We start from the raw sequence: 26,431 nt of genomic DNA on the forward strand, positions 1-26,431 counted from the left end.
CTACTCATCTGATCACCTGAATACCCAATCAACCCAATTATCCCTAGGACCACCCAACTCCCTCCTGACCACATGCTGATCCCCTGATCAGACCAGACCTGTCCACCTAGCTACCCCACTCTGACCGCCCAATTATCCTGGGAGTACCCAAGTACCCGAGCAGACCAGACAATTCTGCTACCCCTCCGGCTTGACAAAACTATCCCCTGATCCCCCAACTGCAGCCCCCAACTACCAGAGATTTAAAAAGCGCGGGAGCTGCGAGTCGGAGCGGAGATTTAAAAAGATCGCGGCCTAGTTTTGGGAGCCGTTCGGAGGGGGAGGAACAGTCTCTGTCAGGGACAGAATCTGAGAACATCTGAGACCCTCAGAAGGTAAGAAGGTAAGTAAGTGATTTTTACTCATTTTTACTTTTATTACCTTTTCAAATTGTTTGTCTGGGGGGTGGGAAACTGAAGTGACATCACAGAAAAGCTGTGACCTGAGTGGCTGGTTGGGAATCTACACTAAATTAAAAAAATTAAGCATTGGTAACTAATTAAACATAATTACTTAATTATAATTCAGTACTATATTTAGCTTTCACATTTATAGTAGAAATCTAGTGCTAAGAAACAGATAGTTAACAGTAACTTTAAAAAACATTTTTTTAAACTTTTAATTTTAATTTATTAATTAATTGACGCAATGTCAGTTAGAGGGGTGCAGTGCTCTGACTGTGAGATGTGGCAGGTCCGGGAGGCTTCCAGCATCCCGGATGGCTTCATCTGCAGAAAGTGCACCCAACTGGAACTCCTCACAGACCACATGGTTCGGTTGGAGCAACAATCAGATGCACTTAGGAGCATGCAGGTGGCGGAAAGCGTCATAGATCGCAGTTATATAAATGTGGTTACACCCAAGGTGCAGACAGAGGAATGGGTGACCACCAGAAAGGGCAGGCAGTCAGTGCAGGAATCCCCTGTGGTTGTCCCCCTCCCGAACAGGTATACCCCTTTGGATACTGTCGGGGGGGACAGCCTATCAGGGGAAAACAGCAGGAGCCAGAGCAGTGGCACCACGGCTGGCTCTGATGTTCAGAAGGGAGGGTCAAAGCGCAGGAGAGCAATAGTAATAGGGGACTCTATAGTCAGGGGCACAGATAGGCGCTTCTGTGGACGTGAAAGAGACTCAAGGATGGTATGTTGCCTCCCTGGTGCCAGGGTCCATGATGTCTCCGAACGGGTAGAGGGCATCCTGAAGGGCCAGGGCAAACAGGCAGAGGTCATTGTACATATTGGTACTAACGACATAGGCAGGAAGGGGCATGAGGTCCTGCAGCAGGAGTTCAGGGAGCTAGGCAGAAAGTTAAAAGACAGGACCTCTAGGGTTGTAATCTCGGGATTACACCCTGTGCCACGTGCCAGTGAGGCTAGAAATAGGAAGATAGAGCAGCTAAACACGTGGCTAAACAGCTGGTGTAGGAGGGAGGGTTTCCGTTATCTGGACCACTGGGAGCTCTTCCGGGGCAGGTGTGTCCAAATAAGAAGGACGGATTGCATCTAAACTGGAGAGGCATAAATATCCTGGCCGCAAGGTTTGCTAGTGTCACACGGGAGGGTTTAAACTAGTATGGCAGGGGGGTGGGCACGGGAGCAATAGGTCAGAAGGTGAGAGCATTGAAGGAGAACTAGGGAATAGGGACAGTGTGGCTCTGAGGCAGAGCAGACAGGGAGAGGTTGCTGAACACAGCGGGTCTGGTGGCCTGAAGTGCATATGTTTTAATGCAAGAAGTATTACGGGTAAGGCAGATGAATTTAGAGCTTGGATTAGTCCTTGGAACTATGATGTTGTTGCCATTACAGAGACCTGGTTGAGGGAAGGGCAGGATTGGCAGCTAAATGTTCCAGGATTTAGATGTTTCAGGCGGGATAGAGGGGGATGTAAAAGGGGTGGCGGAGTTGCGGTACTGGTTAGGGAGGATATCACAGCTGTACTGCGAGAGGACACCTCAGAGGGCAGTGAGGCTATATGGGTAGAGATCAGGAATAAGAAGGGTGCAGTCACAATGTTGGGGGTTTACTACAGGCCTCCCAACAGCCAGCGGGAGATAGAGGAGCAGATAGGTAGACAGATTTTGGAAAAGAGTAAAAACAACAGGGTTGTGGTGATGGGAGACTTCAACTTCCCCAATATTGACTGGGACTCACTTAGTGCCAGGGGCTTAGACGGGGCAGAGTTTGTAAGGAGCATCCGTAGGGCTTCTTAAAACAATATGTAGACAGTCCAACTAGGGAAGGGGCGGTACTGGACCTGGTATTGGGGAATGAGCCCAGCCAGGTGGTAGAAGTTACAGTAGGGGAGCATTTCGGGAACAGTGACCACAATTCAGTAAGTTTTAAAATGCTGGTGGACAAGGATAAGAGTGGTCCTGGGATGAATGTGATAAATTGGGGGAAGACTAATTACAAATATTAGGCGGGAACTGAAGAACCTAGATTGGGGGTGGATGTTTGAGGCCAAATCAACATCTGACATGTGGGAGGCTTTCAAGTGTCAGTTGAAAGGAATTCAGGACCGGCATGTTCCTGTGAGGACGAAGGATAAATACACCAATTTTCGGGAACCTTGGATAACGAGAGATATTGTAGGCCTCGTCAAAAAGAAAAAGGAGGCATTTGTCATGGCTAAAAGGCTGGGAACAGACAAAGCCTGTGTGGAATATAAGGAAAGTAGGAAGGAACTTAAGCAAGGAGTCAGGAGGGCTAGAAGGGGTCACAAAAAGTCATTGGCAAATAGGGTTAAGGAAAATCCCAAGTACATAAAAAGCAAGAGGGTAGCCAGGGAAAGGGTTGGCCCACTGAAGGATAGGCAAGGGAATCTATGTGTGGAGCCAGAGGAAATGGGTGAGGTACTAAATGAATACTTTGCATCAGTATTCACCAAAGAGAAGGAATTGGTAGATGTTGAGTCTGGAGAAGGGTGTGTAGATAGCCTGGGACACATTGAGATCCAAAAAGACGAGGTGTTGGGTGTCTTAAAAAATATTAAGGTAGATAAGTTCCCAGGGCCTGATGGGATCTACCCCAGAATACTGAAGGAGACTGGAGAGGAAATTGCTGAGGCCTTGACAGAAATCTTTGGATCCTCACTGTCCCGGAGGACTGGAGAATAGCCAATGTTGTTCCTCTGTTTAAGAAGGGTAGCAAGGATAATCCAGGGAACTACAGGCCGGTGAGCCTTACTTCAGTGGTAGGGAAATTACTGGAGAGAATTCTTCGAGACAGGATCTACTCCCATTTGGAAGCAAATGGACGCATTAGTGAGAGGCAGCATGGTTTTGTGAAGGGGAGGTCATGTCTCACAAACTTGATAGAGTTTTTTGAGGAGGTCACAAAGATGATTCATGCAGGTAGGGCAGTGGATGTTGTCTATATGGACTTCAGTAAGGCCTTTGACAAGGTCCCTCATGGTAGACTAGTACAAAAGGTGAAGTACAAAAGGGATCAGGGGTGAGCTCGCAAGGTGGATACAGAACTGGCTAGGTCATAGAAGGCAGAGAGTAGCAATGGAAGGATGCTTTTCTAATTGGAGGGCTGTGACCAGTGGTGTTCCACAGGGATCAGTGCTGGGACCTTTGCTGTTTGTAGTATATATAAATGATTTGGAGGAAAATGTAACAGGTCTGATTAGTAAGTTTGCAGACGACACACAGGTTGGTGGAATTGCGGATAGCGATGAGGACTGTCAGAGGATACAGCAGGATTTAGATTGTTTGGAGACTTGGGCGGAGAGATGGCAGATGGAGTTTAATCCGGACAAATGTGAGGTAATGCATTTTGGAAGGTCTAATACAGGTAGGGAATATAAAGTGAATGGTAGAACCCTCAAGAGTATTGAAAGTCAGAGAGATCTAGGAGTACAGGTCCACAGGTCACTGAAAGGGGCAACACAGGTGGAGAAGGTAGTCAAGAAGGCATACGGCATGCTTGCCTTCATTGGCTGGGGCATTGAGTATAAGAATTGGCAAGTCATGTTGCAGCTGTATAGAACCTTAGTTAGGCCACACTTGGAGTATAGTGTTCAATTCTGGTCGCCACACTACCAGAAGGATGTGGAGGCTTTAGAGAGGGTGCAGAAGAGATTTACCAGAATGTTGCCTGGTATGGAGGGCATTAGCTATGAAGAGCGGTTGAATAAACTCGGTTTGTTCTCACTGGAACGACGGAGGTTGAGGGATGACCTGATAGAGGTCTACAAAATTATGAGGGGCATAGACAGAGTTGATAGTCAGAGGCTTTACCCCGGGGGTAGAGGGGTCAATTACTAGGGGGCATAGGTTTAAGGTGAGAGGGGCAATGTTTAGAGTAGATGTACGAGGCAAGTTTTTTACACAGAGGGTATGGGTGCCTGGAATACACTACCGGAGGAGGTGGTGGAAGCAGGGACGATAGTGACATTTAAGGGGCATCTTGACAAATACATGAATATGATGGGAATAGAGGGTTACGGACCCAGGAAGTGTAGAAGATTGTAGTTTAGTCGGGCAGCATGGTCGGCATTGGCTTGGAGGGCCGAAGGTCCTGTTCCTGTGCTGTACATTTCTTTGTTCTTTGTACCCAATCAATCCCAACCACCCATCCTTACCATCCGACTACCTAACTCTCACCAGTCCAACCCCACTACTGACAGGTCCTGACCTGAATACCCACTCACCAACTACCCACCTCACTCATCCATTGATCCATCCATTCTCTCACCCTTTCACTTATCCATTGACTAACCTAAATTGGACCTATAAACTCACTTAAATACAACTGCTAGTGCCGTAAAAAGGGAACATATTGTTTCTTCCCCGGACTCTACAGTGATCCAATGGAGTTCCCCAGGTAATGCTGCACTGCCCATTTCTGCTGCAGCTGGGATTGGAAGATCCAGGAAAAATGGGCTGTAGTGAACCAGATAGATTTTTACAACAATTAACAATAGTTGCCATGGTCACCGTTACTTAGATGACCTTTATATTCCAGGTTTATTAATTGAATTTAAATGGGATTTGAACCCATGTTCCCAGAACATTAACCTGAACTTATGGATTACTTGTCCAGTGACATCACCACTACTCCACCATCTCCTCTGAACAGAAAGTGCCGGAGAGTGGCAACGAGGGGATTTTCACAGTAACTTCATTGCAGTGTTAATGTAAACCTACTTGTGACACTAATAAAGATTATTATTGTTATTAGAAAAGGAAATGCAGCCAAAGTGGGTGGATAGAGTTAAAGTACGGATCAGCCATAGTGGCTAACGTGGCAGGTTCTCCTTATAGTCAAAGAAATATGGGCCAGATATGGCCTGGATATGGGCCAGAGCTAATGAGTTGGAGGAAATAATAAGTGCACCCAAATAGCACATGACCTTCGAAAACATATGTTCCGATTGGTAAATGTGTTTCAGTTAACATTCCATTGAAAACTGATGCTTGAAATCTTCGAGAAATGTCTCTCTGAATACCCATCTAATTGCACAATACAAGCTTTATGTTGCCAGCAACAATACAGCCCAACAGAAATACACAGAAGTGAATACGTTTTGAGGTCGGTTGTGAAGTGTGTCATCAAAATTAAATTTAAAAAAAGAAATTCATGAAAATACAAACAACCCAATTTATCCCAAATGTTGTTTATATACAACTGCCATTTTCTGCCATCCATTGTGCTGGGTTTTTGCCAGACTGACACACAGAAGGAAGGAAAGGGTGAAAAATATGAAACAAAAGATGAGTGTCCTTGCTTCCGATGTTGACGTCATTACAGCTGGCTGCCCTCCCAGGATAAGTAGGGATCGAAGCAACTGGGATGGTGTTAGAGATGGTCTTCTGGCAGGTGCATTCAGATATTATTCCCAGACAATCGGGTTTCCTCAGGCGATGCACTTTAACTTTTATTAACCTGCACCTTCATTCAAAGGGACAGCCTCATGCCTGTTTAATTCTTGCTTGTTTCCAACTGCACCGGAATAACCAACAGTCTGACTGAGATAAGACGAGATGAGAAAATATCAGCCATGATTGAATGGCTGAGCAGACTCGATGGGCCGACTGGCCTAATTCTGCTCCTATGTCTTATTGTCTTCCCTCCCACCCACACGGGACTTTAAAAAGGTTTTAAACATCTGAACGCTGCCTGCAGCTGGTGGTTTGACCAGATTTCCTTGCAGTTCGATCTGGCTGTGCAGAGAAAGAGATCTTCACAAAGAATCCATTAGTTGAGAGAGAAATCAGAGCTCCAGCCTTCTGCGATTAAATCAAAAGTAAATGGGCAGCATGGTAGCACAGTGGTTAGCACAGTTGCATCACAGCTCCAGGGTCCCAGGTTCGATTCCCGGCTTGGGTCACTGTCTGTGCGAAGTCTGCACGTTCTCCCCGTGCCTGCGTGGGTTTCCTCCGGGTGCCCCGGTTTCCTCCCACAGTCCAAAGATGTGCGGGTTAGGTGGATTGGCCATGCTAAATTGCCCTTAGTGTCCAAAAAATGTTAAGTGGGGGTTACGGGCTAGGGTAGATACCTGGGTTTCAGTAGGGTGCTCTTTGTAAGGGCCGGTGCAGACTCGATGGGCCGAATGGCCTCCTTCTGCACTGTAAATTCTATGATGGATCTGGAACGAAAACACAACTAATCATTTTTAATTGCAATGCGTGACTGCAAAATGTATTTCAAGTGTTTAAGACTACATCAAATATCACTTGGTGCCCAATGCCGATTTGGAAACACGATGTACAAATCGAAAGGTACAGATTAGCATCCGATGTGTCAGCACCAAGAGAAAGAGAAAGGACATCTCTTTCGCGGTATTTGTGAATATTGCTGCAAACGTGATGTGTTCAATGTTGCAGATGCTCAATCTTCTAAAGAGCGATTTGAAAGTTAAATTATTTTGATGTTGGAAATTAAATACCTCAATTCTACTATCGTCTTGCATTAATTCTGCGACACCACGCGGACTTGCATTGAGGATATATATTTTTCTCTAAACCAGAAATTTAATGTGGGAGAATCTCAGTGTGACATTTTTCAGTCTAATAACAAAAGTATCTCCCTTATAGTACAGGCACAGAGAGCAGCAGGGGAGACGTGATCAGAATGTTGTATTATTATGCAACATGCCAACAGAGTGGTTGACTTTGAATTAACACTTTCCCATTGCATAAGAGAGCCGAGTACCCTACAACGATTTGGATCTATAAATTATATATATATTGAAAGAAAAACAAAAATATTAGTAATTTTAGTATGTGAGAGAGTGACCTCTTCCCTAGTAGCTTAAAGCGGGGGGCGGTGCGGGTGGTTAAAAATCAGTTTCTCGACGTTTGGATTTTGGAATGCCCTTAAAAAAACATTTTCAATGTCTACAATCTGGACATGTTTTCTGTGTCCTTGCAATCTGGCACTGAACGTAGGTGTCAAGGCCGGCAGCAGGACTGAAACTGACCATCTCCAGCAGCAGCAGCAGATCCTGCACAGGAGGCGGACTGCTGCTGGTCGCGGCGCAGACTCAGACCATATGACATCAACTAACCACGTTACTACTTGTAAAAGAAAGCGAATATATTGGAGTGCATGATGCACGGGGACTGACGCGAATACTCCTTCCTGCCTTAGCAAGCACCCCATAACATAGAGCTGACGCGAGCCTTGTTGCACATACATACATACAGATCGCCTGGACCTGCATCAAACACTTGTGATCTACCCGCTCTCAAATTGCTTTTAACTCGAATGGTCGGACGCAACTGATTACGGATCTAGCGAAGAAAACTAATTGCAGATTTTTTTTTAAACCACAGCTTCACCTACAGAGGTAAGTGGATGATGCATGGGGGGGGGGGGGGGGGGGGGATATTGCACCATGCGCATGCCGATTGAGATTGCTTGTTTTAAGTTCCCGTTTTGGAAAATCTCATAGCTTCTCCCTAAATTGTGCAATGTTGCCTAAAGCTACCATCAGTAAATCGGGCATGCCTGTGTAATGTAAAATGACATTTGCGCTGGCTGAAATGTCGATTGAAACAGGAATCATCTGAGGTTCTCACTTTCACTTTAAAATCGAGTACGATACTGGCTTGTTGGAGTGAATGAATTAACTCTGCGGTATGGAAATATCAGCATGGGGGAAAAAAACAAGTTGGATGGCATATGCATGTCTGTTGCCCTTTCTGGTTAAGAAGGTGCATCTTGGTTATCAGCGAGGAACGAACAGCCGGAAAGCAATTAATCGGTGCAAGATGCATGTCATGTTCTATGTTATTCAGCCGTAGGTTGTGATTCGCAGTTACGTGGCTGCAATAAAAATAACAAGCATGAGCAAGAACTCCACATCAAATAAGCATCATTATTTTTAGATTGCTAAACCCTGGATAAAACAATTAGAAACACTCCGGGGGAGAAGAAGCTTAGCAATGCACCAGACGATAAAGCATCGTGATGGTCAGAAAGAGCAAATAGTTTTTTCCTCTCATAGCGAAATAGCAAAGCAAAGGTTTGTGCAAACAAAGGTGGAAGTGATAATCTAAAAGCAACACCTCAAATGGATCTCGTGGCTCGAGATTCAAAGCGCTTTCCAATAGTATCACCCCACCACCTCCAGTAGGTTTGCTGCATTTCTAAAAAAGACAAATAGATCTATTTCGCCTTTTTAAATAAAGAAAACAAAGATGTATTGCTTCTCAGTCAAAACAGTCAAGGGAATGCTTTTTATACAGGCGAGGATGATGATGATGAGTAATGCTTAGATTTCGATTTGATGCATGTTCATGTTTTGGATCAAATAATAATGACAAAAAGTCATTATTATTTCTGATGTAGAATATGACCATGGTTAATGGGAGATTAAAACAAACAGGGCTATCTTTAAAACATGAATGGTTCAAGCCCCATAACAAGGTTTTGGGTGATAACACGCTAAAGCATCAGAGAGCTATTGGGGTGGAATAAAGACATGTGCCGCTTAGAACATTCTATGCACAACAACTTCACCATTAATATTGAGGTGGGTTTGGTTTTTGCAAGGGCAAAGTTCCGGGAGTAAATTTGAGGAAGACTGTCACGTAACTGGTAGTCCGATGCTTATGCTAAACTCTCAGCAGCCTTCCCAATTCTACATTTTAACAGTTATTCAAGCAATGCATGTTATGACTGGCGAGATTTGCTGTCTCACAAAACGTGAAGTTTTTTCAGGTGATCCATTAGTGTCCAGTTACGATCGCGGAATACGTCCGAAAATATGACCACTGACGAGCATCCTGAAAGACACGGAATGTTGTGTTTGTGCATTGATCTGTGAACAGATTGATTCCTGCGAACTCACCCAGAATTCCCATGATTTTATATTAAAGTGCAACTCCTACAACAATGCCAGGATTATTATTTTCTCTGAATTTGGTGTGAAATACAATCTAATGATATCCTTAAAACTCAATGGCAACATTGTTGCATTCAAATCAATGGGCGAATCAATCCACCTCTCCGCATGCAACATCCAGGTATCAGTGCCTCTCTGAAATTGCAACCCAGTGTCAAACAGAATAATTAAAGAGTGGGACTGGCTGGTCGGAGAATACCAATTGCCAGACATCATTGTCAGTTGCTGTACCGTTTGTGTTTATGCGCAACTCTCTTCATTGGCTAAACGAATTAAGTGCTCTTTCCAAAGATCTTTATTGATTTGGATATAGTAATAAAGATGCCAAATGCAATAGTACATTTGGAGCGGTAATGATGTTTGCACTGTATGGCCACTGGACATTTGACTTGCTGCATCAAACACCCAAGGAATTTTCGAAGTGAGGTATTGAAAGCGTTCACCGTGAAATTTAGAATCGACAGCACTGCGCGTCATGGGTAGATGGTTTCCGCAATGGAGAGAAATGCAATACGAGAGAATTAGGGGCGCATCACAGATAGATTTTGAAGGTTTAGAGAAGATGCTAAACTCTGCTATCTGCCTCTCTCTCTCCCTCTAGCTTTCCTCTTCACATAGGACATTCGGTCAAATTAAATCAATTGCTTATAAGGTTTTCGGATAACTAGTTTGCAGTTGATCAGTGATTTCTTGAAACTTTCCAGTTGGAATACCCACGCTGCGGGCTTTGCAGTGGAGCTGGAAATGGCATCTGATGTAAATAAGGTTCACACACAGGCTCCAGAGAATCCGATGTAATCTGTGTTGGAAAGGAATGTCACCACTTATAGCGATGGCATTTCATTCTGCTGTCAGTAAAAAAAAACACCAATTCATTTTTGTTATAATGCTATGTTATGAGATGATGCATTTCGTGGTGAAGATAATATTTGGATTTTTTTCTCAAACTGATTAAATAGAACAATGCCAGCGGCTTTTTAATCACTCCGAGATGGCGGTACAATATTAGATTAGCAATAGCCATGCTGATTATCAGTCCAAAATGATTAGCAATCGTGCATTGATCACCCAGCTATTCGCAATTCTAGTCATTCTAAACTGTAACAAGCAGAAACACTCGATCTGTACTGAGGTTTTGTAGCGGAGGAGCTGTTATTCTTTTTAATAACTTGTATGTTAAAGTCACATCTTTAACATGTGTCTACGTTTGTGCGATAAACCGGTTCCTTGCTTATTATAAGATCGCTATAAGATCGATTGTGTTTAAATGTTTGGCTATGCTCAATGTTACTGCACTTTCGCAATGCCATTTTTAAATATCTGCCTCTCCATTGCCGAATCATTGACGTTACATATTCAACTATAACAACATAGTTCCTGCTGGGAATGAGCTGCATTTCAGCAGACAGCAGTTGACGCGGTCATTGTTTGGTTCCTTTATTATTATTGCAGGAGTGACGAGTATTTCCAGAGTATCCATAACAATATATATCTATAGAGAGAGAGAGACGCAGAAACGTGAAGCGAAAGTTTGTATTATCGCCAGGTTTTAACCAGAGGGCGCCACTGATCATTGAAGTGATTGTTACTCGTCTCCGAAAACAATAAGCTCGTACGCAGGGTGATGTGGCATCAATATTTCTGTTGCACTGCTGATGTAGTCCGATGATAATTAGAGTTTTAAAATAATTTTATGTATCTTCTTCATGTAAAGTAATTCTGCACGTTTATTTGGAACCCCCATCCCTCAACTAACTGCACAAGAGCAGTGGTGCTCACAACTGTTATTACTAATCTCTTATTTACCGGCCTTTCCCTAATCTTGAGTTACGTTCCACTTCAGGAGCTAACTTGCAAGGTTGTCAAAATTCCTTCTGGCTTGTAATTTTGTTAACGTTAACATAGCACTTTTAATATCTCCAAGATGTTATGTTACCTTTTTGAAGTGTTGTCGTACTTGTTGTTCAGGAGCCAAATTGCCAGATTTCAGGATGACTAAGACACTGCTGATTATTGGCTAATGAGCTATTCTTGCCTAAAGGTTTTATCCTGGTTATTTTTCTCAATAAACCTTGCCTTGGGGGGAGTGCAACACAGATTGACAAGATGGAATTCAGGATGGAGAGGATAGACCGATGAAAAGAGATTGTGTAGAACGGGTATGCCCTCTGGAATTCTGAAGAATGAGAGGTGATTCCATTGAAACATGCAAGATCCTGATCGGTCTTGTCAGGGTAGATGTCAACAGGTTTCCCTTGGTTAGAAAGTGGAGAACTGGGGACATGGTCTAAGGAAAAAGGGATTGATTGCCATTTAAGACTGAGACATGGGCAAATAGTTTCACTCAATGGGTTAGGAATCTTTTGAATTCCTTACCAGAGAGCAGTGGTTGATCAGTTGTTGCTCTATTCAAGGTTGAAATTGACAGTTTTTTCAACTTTAATGGCATCTCAAGATATGGCGATTGGGCAGGAAAGTGGGGTTGAGGTCGAAGGATCTTATTAACTGGCAGACAAGCTCATTAGACTGTATTTTGAACTCCTGTGTTTCTTATGCTTTTAACCCAGGTGAGAAAAACATTGCATTTATATGGCACCTTTAATGGCATCTGATGTAATTTACAGTCAATGAAGAACTTTTGAAATATTTTGTTGTAGGAAACATGACAGCAATTTATACACAGGATCCCATGAACAGTAACAAAATATTGGTCATTCAAGTGTTGGTTAAGGATAAATGTTGGCCAGAACTCCGGGAGCCAGGGACACCCTTATATTAAAGCAAAATACTGCAGATTCTGGAAATCTGAAATAAATACAAGAAGTGCTGGGAAAACTCAGCAGGTCTGGCAGCAACTGTAGAGAGAAAAACAGAGTTAATGTTTTGAGTCCAATATGATGCCTTTGATTCCGAAGAAGAGTGATGTTAGACTCGAAGCGTACTGTTTCACTCTGCACAGACCTGCTGGATTTTTTTCAGCACTTCCTATTTTTATTAGGAGAACACCCTTACTCTTTTAATGGTGTTGTGGGATATTTGAACCTGAAAAGGCAGACTTTGCCTGAACATAAAATCTCATGCAAAAGCAGCATCATCAAAACTCCTTTGCCAGATTTTCTCATGATCAATCTTTGACAAGGTAATCATACTTAAGCACTTAACAAGCAATATTTCCACTATTTTCCTAACCCATACTTCAAGCAGCAAGCAAGCGTCATTAACAGTTTACACTTTTTCTACTAGCATTCTTCGCTTCTTGTATACTTTTTATGGAAATTAACATGCGGGGCCAGGAATATAATGTTGATTAATAATGAAATAGGAGGAACATTACTTCTTTTCTGTAGGTGTAAAAAAAATTGTAAACCTACTTTAAAAAATATATGCTATGAATTCCTTACAAATAGCACACAGGTAGAACATTTGTCCCTTGCATATTGTAGTTGCAAAACAGCTGCAAAAATATTTTAAATACTTCTTAATTAAAGAGCTAATATTGTCAAATTATAAAACAAAGCAAGTATTAACTGAAGTTTTCAGACTGTTACCCTTGGGATTACATGATCTCCTATGTAATGATTTCAGTCTTTGGATTTGGCCTACTAAAACACATACCCTCAGTTGCTTATTTAACTTTGGCCTTTATATCAAGGCTGAGAGGGACATCAGTGATAGGTAACGAACACAATAAGTACTTTCTCAGCTTTTCAGTGATTGTGTATAGTTTGTAGATGAGCCATAAGGACTTGGAAAGTAGGAGGTTTATTCTCCAGTCTGTCCTGAATTCATTAGAGATTGTATATTTGGCTACGGAGTGGGAAAATAGCCATGAAGTTCCTGGGCTAGGGAATGGGAAAATAGACATTTCTATCCAATGATTCCCAATTTAAAAGCATAGGTGTAGACAATACCATTAGACTTGAGTCTTGTAGCTCTAATCCAAGGCCAAAGCCAAGGTAATGTACAGAGCGCCATGGCTATGGAGATAGAGCGGCTTTGTCATTTCTTTTGTAAAGAAATGTGGACCTTACCTTTACTGTAGAACAACCCCACTTCTTCTCAGGAGACAGATTCAAATAATCTACTGTTTTACTTGTAAGCAAAAAGTTTGGAATGTTCTTTGTCAAAAGAATTAATGCAACTGTTTTGTACAAAATCTAATGTAAATATCAATAATTAGATTGTTGAAATTAGCTTCCCGAAGACTTGATTATGAATTGTCATACATATGGTCGCAAAATTTTATGTTTAAAACCTACATTTAAGAGAGAAAGGATTTAAAATTCCCTGTGTAACTATTTGTGGATTTTAACACACACACAACAGAAAAGCAAACCTTTTAAATTATCAGGAAATTGGTGACATGGTTCAAAGGTTCTCATTGAATGAAGAAACCGCAGGACTGGTAATTCGGTATTTTAATCAATGAGACTGGTCATCCAATTTAAATATGTCAAGTTCAAGGACAGTAATCAGCCATTGGTTAGTAAACAATCTGAAACAAGAACTGAGCAAATTCTCTGAAAAGTTGCACACTGTTTTAGCAGAGGAGGAGGAACATATATTGCCAAAAGGAATTTCAATTTATAACCATAAAACACATACTGTGGCTGCTGTTTTTTATTTTGTACCATGCTGATTTTCGGAATAAAAACCTTTCATACTATCAGCTCAACTGTAAAATACACAATTAATTCTCTTCTAAAAGGGGAATGTGCCAAATGTAGGTAGCAGACAAAGAACAGTGTTTATTTTAGATACAATTGACATTAAAATGAACTTTCAAACAGGAAAACAATCCAATTTGACCTTTTGGTAACAGTAGTAAACAGTTGCTTTCTATTTTAAGAATTTTGCACTTAGAGACTAAGAATTATACAGTTCTTTTCTTTGTCGATCTGCTCTTGGTGTTCAAATTCTGACACTGCTCTTGACATCAGTGGAAATAAAAGAAGATATTGCTGCCCAGCTGTAATTGCACAACTGAAACTATCGTAGAATTATTGCCACAGTTTACCATGAAAAAGAAAACATTAAAAAAATTTCAACATGACATAGACCAATCCCTTTCCTATTGTAACAATATCCAGATTAACAGCAAGTTTACTGTTTTATAGCATGCATTGTGATTAATTATTCAATAAACTGGAAGAGAAAAGAATGCAACAGTTACCAGTAATGCAAAAGATAGCAAAAAATGGTTTCAGTGCATTTATGGCAGAACGATAAGTTTGTATTTTTATTGGATCAAATCCGGCTGCTGTATTGCACATTAGGCAATTAATTGTATTTGTATTTTCCAGAATTAGAGCAAGATCACCATTGTGAAATTAAATCCAGATTGCATTGTTTGTTGTTTGGTTCACTCACTGTAGACTAATTTTGTATTCCAGCGATGCACAGAACAATTTAAAGACCACTAGAAATAGAAGCAGGAGCAGAATATATGGCCCCTTGAGCCGGCTCCGCCATTCAATACCATCGTGGTTGATCTTCGGCCTCACTCCATTTTTCTGCCCTTGAAAGACCAATAATATGGACTACTGAATTAGCATTTTTAAATATTGATAAAAACAATAACATTTATTATCTTTAATAACATTAAAAGTTCCATGAGTAGTGAAGAGTAGCAGTAGTCTGATTTCAGCTGGCTCTCATACGCCTAGTGGCAAATAGATCTGAGATGACATTAAGGCTGAATATATCCTTTGTGGCATCAAAGATTACAACACAAAAAGGGTAGATACAGGATAAGGAGCACAAGTGCTGAATAATTTGACACTTTGGCTACATACACTCTCGCAAGCATCTGACACGTTGTGAGGATTTATCTGATGGGCGGTATATTCAGTGAATGAGTTTTACTTGATCGTTACGTATTCTACCGCAAGTAATGATTGTGAGGTTTTGTTCCAAGCTTCATTTGCATTCTTGTTCAGTCATTTGGCAGGTTGGACCTTTTTTCTTTTTCTTTTAGCCTTTTTTTGCAATTTTTGCCAATGCATAGAATCCAAACCCCATTGCAGCTAAATGATTTAGGCATGTGTGAAATATATATGCCAGCAGAATGCTTGATGTATGGATTATGCCTCAGGCAGAAAATATCTATAAATTCGACCTTCATCCTGAAAACCTTTACAAGATCACTTCTTGCAGATTTCATAAAAAATGTTTGGTCCCTGGCTATAGAAGAAGTGATTCAACTCAAAACACACTGGATTGGGTGGGATAATCACGGTCTATTTGTATTGCTGTCAACACACATACATTTTTGGCCTGGGCTATGTTAAATTACTGCAAATGTGTACAACTAAACTGATAATGTGCCATCATGTCAATGGTCTGGTAATGACACATTAATATGAAATTTAGTATTTTTTCCTTGTTAAAAATGTGAATTTTATGTTTAAAGAAATAAATCGGTTAAATATTTGCTCAGTTCCTTGTTTCAACTTGTAATCTGTTTGGATTCATGAAGTAACATGAGGAAAAACAGGCATTTATGTGACTGGATACAGATGAAACAGTTTTCCTTTACTGAAGTACAGAGTAATGCAGATAGGGTAGTTTAAATTTTCTTCTGCCAAGTTGTACTGCTCAAATGCAGATTTTAATTTCAAAGCATAATCAGTACAATGACAGCAATGATATTGTTAATATATTGCAAGATGAAGGAATAAATCAAGTATTTTATATTAAAGAACCAACATCTGTGAAAGTGAAGGTTCGTCACAGTCATCCAATGTTGCGGGATTTTAAACAGTGACTATTTGGCAAATGATAGCATTTTTTTTTAACTTTAATGTTCCCAAGGTCAGAAATTTAATTAAGATAAGAAAAGCAAGTAATTTTGTTGGCAATGTGATAACTTAGTTGTTTTCTTAAATTATATCCAGCATAAGTTGAAATCTTTGAGTTTCAGTAAATTGTAGTTTTAAGTGTGAAATCTATGAAATTCTCCCACACCCATGATATTCTCCCATCAATAAAACAATTATATTCAATGAGAGGCCCAATTTTCGAAGGCTCAAAGACCTCCTGGGGATAAGCACAAATGGAAAATTGGATGTCCAACTGCAGACAATCAATTTTAAGGGTGCTCTTTTTTTGAGGAACAAAAAGGCACAAAAGGTATAACTTTGTTGCTGGTGAATGACCTCATAATTAAGTTACCTTTCGAAATGTATCACACAAAATCTCAAGAATCTAAATGGGGATGCAGAGGAAGAATTTGAGGAATGAACAAATGCAGGTACAAGGAAGGACACCAAAGATCCTGCAGATTAGTCACACCAATTGCTGCTACAGAAACTGGATTTAGACCGCTTCACACAGAACTGGATTTGTCAAAGAAGATTGGCCCTTGGCTTCACAAGGCATGTTACCACAGATTGTACCACCTGCTACACAATGACGTGTAAGCAATATCCAAATTATATTACTAGATCTGCCAGGCCAGAAAGGAGACATCTACCATTAGACAGTCCGCAGTGGCACACACACACATACATCAAACAAGTGGAGATGCAATGTTTTCAATGGGGCTGGTTTAGCACACTGGGCTAAATCGCTGGCTTTTAAAATAGACCAAGGCAGGCCAGCAGCATGGTTCAATTCCTGTACCAGGCTCCCCGAACAGGCACCGGAATGTGGTGACTAGGGGCTTTTCACAGTAACTTCATTTGAAGCCTACTTGTGACAATAAGCGATTTTCATTTCATTTCATTTTCAGGAAGAACACTTCCATACCTTTTTATTTTGGAAGGGAAGTATCAGCTGGAAAGAATATATTGACTTCACTGGATGATGGTGTTTACTTCAGTGCAAAGCATTGGGCTTGCGACCAATTTGATAGTGCTCTTTAAATCAATCCCCAACCTTTTGAGTACAGGCCTTTTCTGTTTATAATTGCAGATATGATCTTGTCACTGCAGCTGTGATGTGACCATTGTTCGGCAGTCCACAATGCCTACATTATTTGAAGGAAAACAACTGGTGGGTGGCTTTTAGAAGAATTGGGATAACTTTTGCATCCACAATACATGCAGGTTTGCTCATTCACATTGTAAATCTAGCAGGACTACATCAAGCATTAATTCCCCTGGTGTCCTCTTCCAAAACTACTCATGACATTCAGCATTATCCAGGAATTAATAGTTAACCCTGACTTGTTTTCTCAACAATCAGCAATCTTTTTTCCTCAGTACCCTCTTCCCTCTCCTTTAACAAAAGTGGGAGGAGCTCATGTAATTCTTTGTCATTAAAACCAAGATTATAGGCAGAATATTATAGATCCCTGCTGGCAAGTCTGCAAGTGTGGAGAAAGGCCCGTAAAGCTCTTTGGGTATCCTTACCACCGCTCTCCCCCTACCGGGCCTCAATTTGATGCGAGAGGTGATGGTTGAGGCTTAGGGTGGTCTTCCACCATCACTCCAATTGAGGCAAAGTGGCCTGTCAATGACAACTAAAGGGCCACATCTGACCCAACTGCAAATTTTAGGTCCAATGGGAAGAGGTCAGGAATGGGTGGCTGCCTGACAAATCAGCCTGCTCAAGCCATATACAGAAAGGGGGGCACCGCCCTCACAGGTCCCCTTTTCCAATTGGTGCCCCCCACATGGTCTGTCCCCCTTTCCCCTAAATGTCACTTCCTGCCCCATTCTTTGCAACCAAATCCTCAGCCCCCTCGTCACAATCCCACCTCATTCTGTACCTTCCTATCCTAACCCTGCGGAGAGAACCATGAATGTCTTGGGCTTCCCAAACTTTGTTCTGTGAGACTCAGTGTAATCCCAGCAGTGGCCATTGTTCTCTGTGGTGCTGCTGGGACTTGAGAGTTTCCTGCCAATCAGGTTAGCTGGAAGCTCTGTAAGACAGGACTTCCTCCGCGGCCCACTCCAGCCTATTAACTTTCCATAAAGTATAAAATGGTAATGGAGTGGCTGTTGGGTGTGATGTATCCAACATCTGAAAAATCCTACTTTTAGCTACTTAGCTGCTTCTGCTATATCCATTGCCCCCCTCCCCACCATGCCAAACATCCACAAAGGCTTCCCCATCCCAGCCCCAAACTCTCAATATTCTCTCTTGTTTCCTCTCCATGCCTTCTCCATCTTCCTCGAACAGCACCTCTCCATTGTCTAGTTGAATGGAGTTACCCTTATCTGCTTCAACCTTGACTTATCGAACCATAATTAGAGAGTTTTCTGCAGTGGTTCTTCATGCCCTTGCACCATTTCCCTCCCTGTCTCAGGTTGAACCAGCCTATTTGTGATCTTGTCACTATATTTCATTCTGAGCTGGGCATCCAATCCCATATTTCCATCACAAAGGCTGCCTATAACCACCTCCAAAACATAACCCATCCATACCCCTGCCGTAACTTATCTGTTGCTGGAATGCTCATAAATGCTTTTGTTACCTCCAGAACCAACAGTCTCAGTGCTCTTCTAACCAGCCTCGCCTTGCACCATCAGTAATCCTGAGCTTATTCAAAGCTCTGCTGCCTGAATTCTGACCTGCACCGAGTCTCTGTTCAACATCACCACTGTGCTTATTCATCTATTTCCAGTCTGGTAATGCTTAAAATTCTCATCCTTGTTTTCAGATCCCTCTATGACTTTACTCCCTCCCTGTGTTTGAATCTTCCTCCATCCCTACAACCCTCTGAGATCTCCGTACTCCTCCAATTCTGGGCTCAAACATTGTTTTCATTGTTGGCCAATGTCGCTTTAGGTCACCTGGGCTAGCTTTGTGGCTCTGTAATAGAAATGTCCATTTTGTTTTCAAGATGTGGGCCGGGATTCTCCGTATGTTCTCCCGCCGGACGTGAATTGGAACTGATTTGCAGCAATTCAGTATTCCTCACAAAATTATGCATGGCGAGGGATAAGAGGGATTCCCGAGGGAATACCACTATCAGGCCGCCATTTTTAGCGGACGGCCCAGTAGTGATGTGCCACAGCTGGCCAAGTCCACCCCCCACCCCCCCACCCCCATGTACAGATTCAGCCCCCCACCCCTGGATTTTCTGGGTCCCCCCTCTTCACCAAGTATGGGGTGACCCGCTGACAGAGATGCCCTAACTAAAGGTATCGTCCCAGAGACTTCCTAACTAAAGGGCCCCCCTCCCCGCAGAAACTTCCTAATGAAAGGAACGCCCCACAGATCCCCCAGAAAAGTGTCTGGAAGCTAGAGAGCAGTCCAGAGAGGGGAAGTGAAAAAACTACTGTTGTAACACTCATCAGGGCATAGGCCTGCTGGCTGAGACAGAGCAAGCACCATGTGTCCATTCATGGAAAGGGAAAAGCAATGGCCTGTGTTTAAACTCGTCAGATCCTTTAGCTACAAGCCATTCATTCATTTCTCTCCGTGGTCTGTGATTGAGAGCTTCCACAAACACAGCTGTTAGCCTTACTTCATTCATGGATGAGTAACTCCAAGTGCTGTATCCACAATGTTTACAAACATCAACTACTTCAAAGAGGGTTAAGTGCTTTCAGTTTCCAGCTCCCTACTTCAAAATCTCTTATTATTGAAGTGGTTGATGTTTGTAAACAACAAGGGTGGTCGGGTCATGCATTATATCGGGGGGGGGGGGGGGGGGCTTTGGTAGCAACGCCCTTCAAGGGGATATCCCCTTGACCCATGACGAGGTCCGCCATGTCAGGGAAACGTTGGTAAATGCCAGTACTGATCCTCACCCATGTGTATCCTGGCCCAGAGGACTTGAGAATTGCAAGGGCCTGAAGACTCTGGTGTCAGGGCTGCTGAATAGATGCAAAAGGGTCATTAGGACCCAGTTTCACCTGTCAGTATCCTCCTGTGGTTGCGAACCCCGATCTTGCCACCAGCAGGGGGCCGGAGCATAGCAGTTGGTTCGGCACCCTGCTGCGAGCGTTTTCTTCGGCCGGACACCCGATTATCTGCCCGATTGCGATCCCCGTTGATGGTGTCGCGGGGCGGAGAATCCAGACCGTAGTCAAAATTGGCAAAGCTGCATTTAATGTCTGTTGGGGCTATTATATAAAAATGACAATGAGGTTTTCTCCATATTCTTTGCTTCCTCTGTGTGTGTTTCTGAAGATGTTTGGAATAGCTCTTCCAGAAATCTGTACATCCTATATACGTTGTGGAGTGTGGCTTTAAATCATTGTTGCTCAATTTAAATGATGCAGCCTGTTCCTTTTTGTATGTTTTTACTCTTGGAAGCTTTGCAGATCCTGATTTCAACATCATTACACATCATTCGTAGCCTAGCTTCTGATACTGCCGTTACTATACTCCGATTTTGAATTGTACTCCAACATTATCACTTTTCTACCAAGTGTTTCAGGTGTAGTCCAACTCTTTTCAGCCCTAACCTCTTGATTGGCCAATCTTGTTTTGGCCAATCTCATTTCCCATTATTTTTTAAAGTTTGTTCTTAGTGATTACTGGTAAGGCTATATTGTTATCCATCGTCAGTTGTCCTGAGAAGATGGTAGTTTGCTCCTTCTTAAACCCTTGCTTCTATATTGAGTAGGATGTTAATAATGAAGGTTTTATGATGAGATTATAGAGGTACCACTCACAACCAGTCACATATAACATATTTCAATTAATATATATGCTGCAGGCAGCATGGTAGCACAGTGGTTAGCACTGTGGCTTCACAGTGCCATGGTCCCAGGTCCGATTCCCCGCTGGGTCACTGTCTGTGCGGAGTCTGCACATTCTCCCCGTGTCTGTGTGGGTTTCCTCCGGGTGCTCCGGTTTCCTCCCACAGTCCAAAGATGTGCAGGTTAGGTGGATTGGCCATGCTAAATTGCCCTTAGTGACCAAAAACGTTACGAGGGGTTATTGGGTTACGGGGTTGGAGTGGAAATGAGGGCTTAAGTGGGTAGGGCAGACTCAATGGGCCGAATGGCATCCTTCTGCACTGTATGTTCTATGTTCTGATCTCTTGTTTTTTCTCCGATTATTTTTAACAATAACATCTGTCCTTTTCTCTCAGTTCTGACAGCAGAACTTCAACATTAGCCTAAGAAAAAGTAAATGTTTGTCTTTTTCATCCTTTGGCAATTGTCATTGCATTCCCTCTTACAATGGCTCATGCAGCCCCTTCAATGAGCTCCTACTTATCCCCTCACTTAGTGTACCAGACCTGCTGCTGGTGGGACAAATGTCCTTGTCCTGCACATCTGTATTATGGCAATTAACAGACCTTGGTATTTATTATCAGCGCCCTTTGTATTCAAAGGGACACAGACATTTTGGATGATTTTGATGAATGCGATTCCCAAAATCTATGATTTTAGTGTTCACATTGAATTACAAAAAAGCAAACAAGTGGGAAAAATGACTTGGAAGTAGGGACCAAATATTGCTAAGTTTGTTGATGACACAAAGATAGATAGGAAAATGAGCTGTGAAGAGGACATTGGGAGTTTGCAAAGGAATGTAGGTATGTTAAGTGAGTGGGCAAATATGTAGCAGCTGGAGTATAATGTGGGAAAATATGGAACTTGTGCGCCTTGGCAGGAAGAATAAAAAAGCAGCGTATTACTGAAAAGGGTGGAGATTGCAGAACCTGGAGGTATAAAGGGATCGGAGTGTCCTGGCACTTGAATCAGGAAATGTTAATATTCAGATACAGCAATTGATTAGGAAGGCAGTAGGAATGTTGTCATTTATAGCAAGGGGAATGGAAAAAAAAAGTAGGGGAGCAGAATTCTCTGCCAGCGGACACCGGATTCGGGAAACATGATTGGATGGAAAATCGTACGGCAGGCGAAAATCAAGGCCATCGATGGGCGCCTAAAAGAATACCACCCTTCTCTGCCTTGACAGCAGTGTGAATGTATTCCACGCTGCACGCACAGTAAATGTCGTTGGCATATCATTAACGGGTCCGTTCCAGAATTCTACGGGACACCTGCGATGCTCCGCCTCCGACAGGAGGAAATACCGACAGCGAGGTTTACTTGTGGTTTTAAAAATCTAGAAACAGACACAGTGGTTGCTGAGGGAGAGAGCGGAGGTAGGACATGTTCCCAGAGGTGTGCCCGTGAGCTGCCGGCCCTGCCGCTGGCATGGCTGGCTGGGGAAAGTAGGGCATCTGCCTGGGCCGGGGGGGGAGTAGCTGGGCGACCAGGGAATAGGCTGTGGCGTCGGCGCGTCCCCCGGGACCGGGGTGTCCAGGCACATACCGCCATTGCCACGGCCTGCAAGGTAGCCTTCCTGCTGCATATCCCACTCTCCGCCCACCGTGGCCCGTAGTTGTGTAGAGCGACACCAGCCATATCGGTGCACTCACCCCACCCCCCAGTACCCAAACCCCTGCCTCCACCCCAGCAACTCCTCTACCCTACCGCCACCCCACCAACCTCCACCCACCCAAAACCCACGGCCACCCCACCCACCTCCACCCACCCAAAACCAGGCGCCACCTGCCGGCGGCACATCACGCGGTCCACCTAAGGGCGATGCCCACGTTAGCCCCTGCAGGAGGACACCGGACGGGTGCCGCAGAGCATACCTCTCGTATGGGTAGTGTCAGCCACCGGTACCCCTGCCGACAGGGACAGGCGCCGAGGTCAGAGGCTCCCATGGGGATAGCGGCTAAGAGGCCAGGGGTGTGGAGGGCAGGGTGCCAGGGGGAATGGCTGTGGGATGGAAGGGGGGATGGGCGCATGTGGGGGCAGCGGCTGCAGTGCAGGCCGGGGTCACTGTGTAGCCCGTTGGACCTGGCTGAGCATGGAGGCACGCGCCATGCTAACATGTCTGCCTTTCACTCCCTGCAGATAATGGATTTCAGAATCCAACCAGGCATGGTTGCCACCATCGTAGCCGCCGCAGACCTGGCGAATGCACTGAGGCTGTATGAGCAGGAGCTGCTCGGGGAGGACACTGCAGCAGCGGAGCTTGCCCAGAGGAACAAGAGCCAGCTGGTGAGGATGGAAAGCTGGCCGCCTAACAGGCTGAGGAGGAGGTGGGAAGGAAGTGCCGCATTAGGCCTTGTGTGTCCCGGCAGCGCCTGTCATTGGAGGACCTGCCGGACAGGGTTTGCCTTCGAATACTCTGGCTGAGCAGGGGGTCATGTGGCATATCAGCCAGATTATGGCCCACCTGGAACCATGGGGATATGGGGGAGGACACTCGCTCCCGATGGCCGTCAACGTGACAGTCGCCCTGAACCTCTTCGCCATGGAGTATTTCCTGTCACCGCATGTGGACCTGTCTGGGATCTCGCAGACTTCGGTGCACAGGTGCATCCGTGCAGTCAAGGAGACCCTGTATGCCCGCATGGCACAATACATCCATTTCAATGTGGACCAAACCCACCAGGATGCCTGGGAAATGGAGTTTGAAGTCATCGCTGGAATAATCCAGTTTCAGGGGTGATCGACAGGATGCATGTCGCCCTATGACCACTGACGCGTGAGGGGGTGATCTGGACAGTGTGCATGGCAGCTTCATCCTGGCGCACCTGACGGTTCCTGAGGCCTTCAAGACACTCCTCTGGATGAGGGGTTGGCACTTTGGCGACATGGGCTAACTGCTGTGGTCGTGGCTGATAATGCCTATCTGAGGCCACAGACCAATGAAGAGACCTGCTGCAACGACGTCCATGCCGTGACCAGGGCTGTGATCGAGCGGTGCATTGACATCCTGAAGGTGCAGTTTAGGTGTCTGCACCGCTCTGGACGGGCCCTCCAGTATAGCGCGAGGAGAGTCTCACATATCGTGGTGGTCTGCTGTGTCCTCGACAACATTGCACAGCAGAGGGATGACATGCTGGAGGAGGGGGACGATGCCAGCCCTCGTCCAACGAGGAGGATGTAGGGGAGGGCCAGGGTGGGCAGGTCTGGCATAGGAGGTCCCCTCCCCGCACCTGCAACCCCTTCAGTGATTCTTACCTGTCTCACTGTAGTGTGCGGGCCCGTGGTTGGTAGTAACAGCGGGTCTGGTCCATGGGATGGAGGATGATAAAGACCCGGTCTGCGATGAGCTCTGGTGCTCCACATCGTTTGATGAAATCTGATTCCTGCCCACCGTAGCACTTTCTACTGTCTGCCTGGGTGATCATAGACCATAGAATTTACAGTGCAGAAGGAGGCCATTTGGCCCATCGAGTTTGCACCGGCCCTTGGAAAGAGCGCCCAACTTAAGCCCACACCTCCACCCTATCCCCGTAACCACACCTAAGCTTTTTTGGACACTAAGGGCAATTTAGCACGGCCAATCTACCTAACCTGAACATCTTTGGACTGTGGGAGGAAACCGGAGCACCCGGAGGAAACCAACGCTGGCAGGGGGGGAACATGCAAATTCCACACAGACAGTGACCCAGGCCGGGAATCGAACTGAGGACTCTGGAGCTGTGATTCAACAGTGCTAACCACTGTGCTATCGTGCCGCCCACGGTACCGTGCAGAGGTGATCCCTGCATCCGAGCTGGCCAATCCATCACATGGTCCCACTGAATCCTTGGGGTGGCAGAGGTGGGCATGGGGTGTGCGGGATTGGGGGTTGCCCAGCCCATTCCTTACACCCTTCTGACAGAGTACTGAGGCAGGCTGAAACAGTGAACAGGTGGTGTTCATTGTAAACAGGTGAACATGTATCCACAGGTGAACATGTAGCCCCTAGGGCGGCACGGTGGCATAGTAGAGTTTGCACTTTCTCTCCGAGTCTGCGAGGGTTTCCTCTGGGTGCTCCGGCTTCCTCCCACAGTCCGAAGATATGCAGGTTAGGTGAATTGGCCATGATCAATTGTCCCTTAGTGTCCAAAAGGTTAGGTTAGGTTATTAATTATTAATTACATTTTCATCATTGACAACTTTAGTACTTTGGAAAAAACAATATCCAACTAGCAATGGAGTATTGTAATTCCAAATGGGAGTTTACAGAGAACACCAGTCGCTTACTCGTGGTGGCAGTACAGTTAATAGAATTCGAGACTAGTTAAATTGATGAAGTCAGCTAACTCTGTGGTAGTTTCTCCCTTTTCTTGACTCAAAGAAATGTGGTTACTCTGTCAGTCCTGTATGAATTGTGACTGGAGCAGCACTATCCTTTCATCATATTAGCAACGCAAGAGCTGCTGTCACAATCTGAAACAATTCAAAAAGCCTCCACAGGCTCTCTGTGAAGCTTCAAATTCTGCTCCTGCTGCCGGTGGTTATTGTGTTCTAATCTTGCTGCTGTCCCTCGGATAGAGAAAGATAAATGCAGAGATAATCATCATTTCTGAACGAGCTGCTGTAGATTCTAGGTTGGTATAGGAAAATCTGTTGCCTGTCGATAACAGAAATTGTGCTTCCAGCCACTACAGCATCAATTTTGTGATGCAACTAATCTCCAGTAGCATTGCTCACAGTGGGTTGGAGACATGTCACTTTATAACGTGGGGTCCTTTGAGCTCCAATTCCAACTGTCCCTTCTAATCTCATTCCAGCATGAGATGTGTTCTCTCTCTGCAGTATCCCCACTCTAAAATTAACAGTTCTTCTACTGCCAACGGCATTACTCAAATCTGTTTTCAGTGAATCATACGACCTTACAGCACAGAAAGAAACTATTTGATTCATTATGCCTCTGCTAACTCTTTTTAAATAGTTGTCCAATTTCGTCTCAAACTCAGCTTTTTTCTGGAACCTGATAAATTGTTCAATCACAATTACCTTTTGAAAGTTCCTATGGTGTCTGGATCCAGCATCTTTCAGTTTGTGCATTTAAGATATTAACAATTGTGTATGCAATTGTGTATGTCTCCTCTGGTTCCTTTGCCAGTTATTTTAAATCTGTGACTTCAGCTCACCAGCCTTCTTGCCTGACAAAAAACTTTATCCCCACTTGTTCTATTAAAACCTCTCATAATTTAGATTAGCCCTATTTGGTTGCCCCACAACCTTCTCTGTTCTGAGAAGAATAACCACTGTGTCTCCAATCTCTCCATACAACTGAGATCTCGTCTCATTGGGAGCATCCTGTAAACATCCTCTGTACCCTCCTCAAGGTCTTGCCATCCTTCCCAAAGTGTGGTGCCCAA

At 44.0% G+C, this 26,431-nt stretch overlaps 1 protein-coding gene across 1 annotated transcript in view; it reads left to right on the forward strand.

The window, feature by feature from the left end:
• The first annotated feature begins 7,569 nt into the window (after nt 1–7,569).
• Nucleotides 7,570–26,431, forward strand: part of LOC140410569 (visinin-like protein 1) — a 217,246-nt gene continuing 198,384 nt past the window's right edge. Inside the window, exon 1 of the mRNA XM_072498828.1 lies at nt 7,570–7,836. The gene's annotated coding sequence lies outside the window, so the exon portion shown is untranslated. The remainder of the gene's footprint in view (nt 7,837–26,431) is intronic.

Source organism: Scyliorhinus torazame, chromosome 4 (genome assembly GCF_047496885.1).
Source record: "Scyliorhinus torazame isolate Kashiwa2021f chromosome 4, sScyTor2.1, whole genome shotgun sequence".
NCBI classification, from domain to species: Eukaryota; Metazoa; Chordata; class Chondrichthyes; order Carcharhiniformes; family Scyliorhinidae; genus Scyliorhinus; species Scyliorhinus torazame.